A 5000-nucleotide genomic window follows, 5' to 3' on the forward strand; every position below is an offset into this window, starting at 1 on the left:
TATGATTTAAAGGTACAAAGTGAATGAAGTGTGCCCAGGCCCAGAGCTACTTTGGCTGTGGCATGACTGTGTTTGACCTCTTGGCTCTGGAAGTCTATTTCTAGGCTTATATAAAGGGTCAAACTTCTTGAAGTGTGCCCAGGCCCAGAGCTACTTTGCTGGGCATGACTGTGTTTGACCTCTGGGGCCTGGAAGTCTGGTAGTAGTAGTATGATTTAAAGGCACAAAGTGATTGAAGTGTGCCCAGGCCCAGAGCTACTTTGCTGGGCATGATTCTGTGACCTCTTGGGTCTGGAAATGTGGTACTTTGAAGGATTAAAAGAGTGAACGGTCTGAAGTGTGCGCAGGTGTAAAGCAACCTTGCTAGGCATGAAGGTGTGACCTCCAGGGCCTGGAAGTCTGGTGGTAGTAGTAGTATGATTTAAAGGCACAAAGTGATTGAAGTGTGCCCAGGCCCAGAGCTACTTTGCTGGGCATGACTGTGTTTGACCTCTTGGGCCTGGAAGTCTGGTGGTAGTAGTAGTATGATTTAAAGGCACAAAGTGATTGAAGTGTGCCCAGGCCCAGAGCTACTTTGCTGGGCATGAATGTGTTTGAACTCTTGGGCCTGGAAGTCTATTTCTAGGCTTATATAAAGGGTCAAACATCTTGAAGTGTGCCCAGGCCCAGAGCTACTTTGCTGTGCATGACTGTGGTTGACCTCTTGGCCCTGGAAGTCTGGTGGTAGTAGTAGTATGATTTAAAGGCACAAAGTGAATGAAGTGTGCCCAGGCCCAGAGCTACTTTGCTGGGCATGAATGTGTTTGAACTCTTGGGCCTGGAAGTCTGGTAGTAGTAGTAGTAGTAGTAGTAGTAGTAGTAGTAGTATGATTTAAAGGCACAAAGTGCTTGAAGTGTGCCAGGCCCAGAGCTACTTTGCTGTGCATGACTGTGTTTGACCTCTTGGCTCTGGAAGTCTATTTCTAGGCTTATATAAAGGGTCAAACTTCTTGAAGTGTGCCCAGGCCCAGAGCTACTTTGCTGTGTATGACTGTGTGACCTCTTGGCCCTGGAATTCTGGTGGTAGTAGTAGTATGATTTAAAGGCACAAAGTGAATGAAGTGTGCCCAGGCCCAGAGCTACTTTGCTGGGCATGACTGTGTTTGACCTCTTGGGCCTGGAAGTCTGGTAGTAGTAGTATGATTTAAAGGCACAAAGTGATTGAAGTGTGCCCAGGCCCAGAGCTACTTTGCTGGGCATGAATGTGTTTGAACTCTTGGGCCTGGAAGTCTATTTCTAGGCTTATATAAAGGGACAAACTTCTTGAAGTGTGCCCAGGCCCAGAGCTACTTTGCTGTGTATGACTGTGTGACCTCTTGGCCCTGGAATTCTGGTGGTAGTAGTAGTAGTAGTAGTATGATTTAAAGGTACAAAGTGAATGAAGTGTGCCCAGGCCCAGAGCCAGGCCTGGGCAGCAGGGGGCGCTCCTGGCCATGCCCAGCGAGTTTCGTGCGAATCGGACCTGGTCCGGAAGAGATACGAAGGGAAAACTCATTACTCGTCGGGGTGGCACATCCAGGCTCTCGACCCTCCCAAAGCGTCCGACCAGGGTGCACCCTGCCGGGCATGGTTAGCCGCCAGCCCCTTCCTGGAGGTCTGGTTGGCACGGGGTTTTGATTTATCGGTTTCATATCTCTGGGCTCCTTGGGAGCAGAAAGTCGGTTGAGGGCCCTTTGGAAAGAGCCGGGGCTGCCGTTTAACGCTGTCCAAGCGGCAGGCGAAGCGCACCCACCGTTTTTACGCTATGATTTTTTAAAACCGCCGGGGCGGCAAACACAGGGCCGGTCGGGTTTGAAGACGAATATCTCTTCGTCCTTGGGAGGAGAGAAGCAGCGCGGGTCACCTTTGAACGCGCTCGCTGCCAGGAACGTTGGCGTAAAAGTTTCGTGGGAATCGGACGTTCCTAGGCTGAGAAGCGAGCGCCCGCCCTCGGGCGGTCGGGGGCCCCTTTCTCATTCCCCGTCTGGGCTAAAAATACGAGGTCGGACCCGATGGACTCGGGAGACTGGAGAGTACCAGGGAGGACCCTGGAAGCAGGCGACCCGACCCACGCTTCGCTGTCTCCTCGGCCCTCGGAGTAGAAGCGCGGGGACGGTGGCGTGGGCAGCAGGGGGCGCTCCTGGCCATGCCCAGCGTGTTTCGTGCGAATCGGACCTGGTCCGGAAGAGATACGAAGGGAAAACTCATTACTCGTCGGGGTGGCACATCCAGGCTCTCGACCCTCCCAAAGCGTCCGACCAGGGTGCACCCTGCCGGGCATGGTTAGCCGCCAGCCCCTTCCTGGAGGTCTGGTTTGCACGGGGTTTTGATTTTTCGGTTTCATATCTCTGGGCTCCTTGGGAGCAGAAGTCGGTTGAGGGCCCTTTGGAAAGAGCCGGGGCTGCCGTTTAAACGCTGTCCAAGCGGCAGGCGAAGCGCACCCACCGTTTTTACGCTATGATTTTTTAAAACCGCCGGGGCGGCAAACACAGGGCCGGTCGGGTTTGAAGACGAATATCTCTTCGGCCCTTGGGAGGAGAGAAGCAGCGCGGGTCACCTTTGAACGCGCTCGCTGCCAGGAACGTCTGGCGTAAAAGTTTCGTGGGAATCGGACGTTCCTAGGCTGAGAAGCGAGCGCCCGCCCTCGGGCGGTCGGGGGCCCCTTTCTCATTCCCCGTCTGGGCTAAAAATACGAGGTCGGACCCCGATGGACTCGGGAGACTGGAGAGTACCAGGGAGACCCTGGAAGCAGGCGACCCGACCCACGCTTCGCTGTCTCCTCGGCCCTCGGGAGTAGAAGCGCGGGGACGGTGGCGTGGGCAGCAGGGGGCGCTCCTGGCCATGCCCAGCGAGTTTCGTGCGAATCGGACCTGGTCCGGAAGAGATACGAAGGGAAACTCATACTCGTCGGGGTGGCACATCCAGGCTCTCGACCCTCCCAAAGCGTCCGACCAGGGTGCACCCTGCCGGGCATGGTTAGCCGCCAGCCCCCTTCCTGGAGGTCTGGTTGGGCACGGGGTTTTGATTTTTCGGTTTCATATCTCTGGGCTCCTTGGGAGCAGAAAGTCGGTTGAGGGCCCTTTGGAAAGAGCCGGGCTGCCGTTTAACGCTGTCCAAGCGGCAGGCGAAGCGCACCCACCGTTTTTACGCTATGATTTTTTAAAACCGCCGGGCGGCAAACACAGGGCCGGTCGGGGTTTGAAGACGAATATCTCTTCGGCCCCTTGGGAGGAGAGAAGCAGCGCGGGTCACCTTTGAACGCGCTCGCTGCCAGGAAACGTCTGGCGTAAAAGTTTCGTGGGAATCGGACGTTCCTAGGCTGAGAAGCGAGCGCCCGCCCTCGGGCGGTCGGGGGCCCCTTTCTCATTCCCCGTCTGGGCTAAAAATACGAGGTCGGACCCGATGGACTCGGGAGACTGGAGAGTACCAGGGAGACCCTGGAAGCAGGCGACCCGACCCACGCTTCGCTGTCTCCTCGGCCCTCGGGAGTAGAAGCGCGGGGACGGTGGCGTGGGCAGCAGGGCCCTCCTGGCCATGCCCAGCGAGTTTCGTGCGAATCGGACCTGGTCCGGAAGAGATACGAAGGGAAAACTCATTACTCGTCGGGGTGGCACATCCAGGCTCTCGACCCTCCCAAAGTGTCCGACCAGGGTGACCCTGCCGGGCTAAGAGAACAGCCAGGTGAACCCTGGAGGTTCCGAACTCCAGACCCCTGGACCCGACGGCTCAGTCCGCCTCAGGTGCACTACAGAGGTCCTCGGGCTGTCCCTGAGTGCATTAAAACGGAATCAGAATTACTCCCCCGGGTGGCACTTCCAGGCTCTCGACCCTCCCAAAGTGTCCGACCAGGGTGCACCCTGCTGGGCATGGTTAGCCGCCAGCCCCCTTCCTGGAGGTCTGGTTGGCACGGGTTTTGCAAATAGGTCCCGTCGGGTAATGGGAGAGCAAAGAGAATCAATGGGGTCCAAGCACTAAATTCATCCAGTGGCGTTCTCTGGAAGCCCAAGGGGAGTCCGAGGGGTGTTCGGCCGGCAAGGGGAGCTCTCCCTCGGACACATGATCAAACGCCTGTCCCCTACCGGAAAGTGGTGTGCTCTGGATGCCCCCCCCCCCCCCATCCCCCGAGGGGGGTGCTTATCCCGCGAGGGGAGCCCTCCTCGGGTTAAGTGAACCATCATGCCGATTCCCCTATGGAGTGGGCACATCCAGGCACACAGTCTGCTTTGCTCTCCCCGACCCGAGTGCGTCTGTTGGGCTGAGTGTACGCCCAGGCAACTGGATCCAATGGCTCAGTCCGCCGCAGCGTGCTTCGACGATGGGTCGTACAGCCATGCCACCAGGGTGGGCGTGTTTGTAAATGTACCAGTGGATTCTCGTCGGCTGCCACATCCATGGTATCGACCCACCAGGCCTGTCCGACCAGGGGTTGACCCTGGACGGGCACGGTCTGTGGTTTGGCCCTTGTCCTAGATGAAATCGGGCACGGGGTTTTCTGGCCAGGTACCATCGGGTTACTGGGAGAGCGGCTTCGGTCTCCAGGTGAGACCAATGGTGAAGCAGCACGAGGCAATGGAGAGCATGCAAAGCGATGGGGAAGCCATGCACGGCAATGGCCACGAAAAAAAAAAAAAAATCACTACGGAAGAACGTGAAGAACAAGGAGGAGTGTAGTGACACTGCCCAAAGCTGCCCGGTGTTGCAGGGGTCTATTGGTGTGTTGCTTCCTTGTTTGGTAGAGTGGAGTACCAGACCCGGCCAGGGGTAGGCAAACCATTCCCCCTACGGTAAGTGAGGAGCCAGCCATTGACGAGCGGGTGTCCACGTGTACGGGTGCGAGCGCTATCCCCCCACACGGGGTTAGGCCACGGCCTTAGGGTGGACGTCTGCCGACCAGCCCCGGGCTGATCCAGAACTTCTGATGTGGAGAGCGGTTTTGACAGATCCTCCTGGTTCTAGCGGGTCAAGCCTCTGATGGGGGGTGG

This window comes from Electrophorus electricus, unplaced genomic scaffold, assembly GCF_041902795.1.
Source record: "Electrophorus electricus isolate QZ-2024a unplaced genomic scaffold, ASM4190279v1 Scaffold424, whole genome shotgun sequence".
Lineage (NCBI taxonomy): Eukaryota > Metazoa > Chordata > Actinopteri > Gymnotiformes > Gymnotidae > Electrophorus > Electrophorus electricus.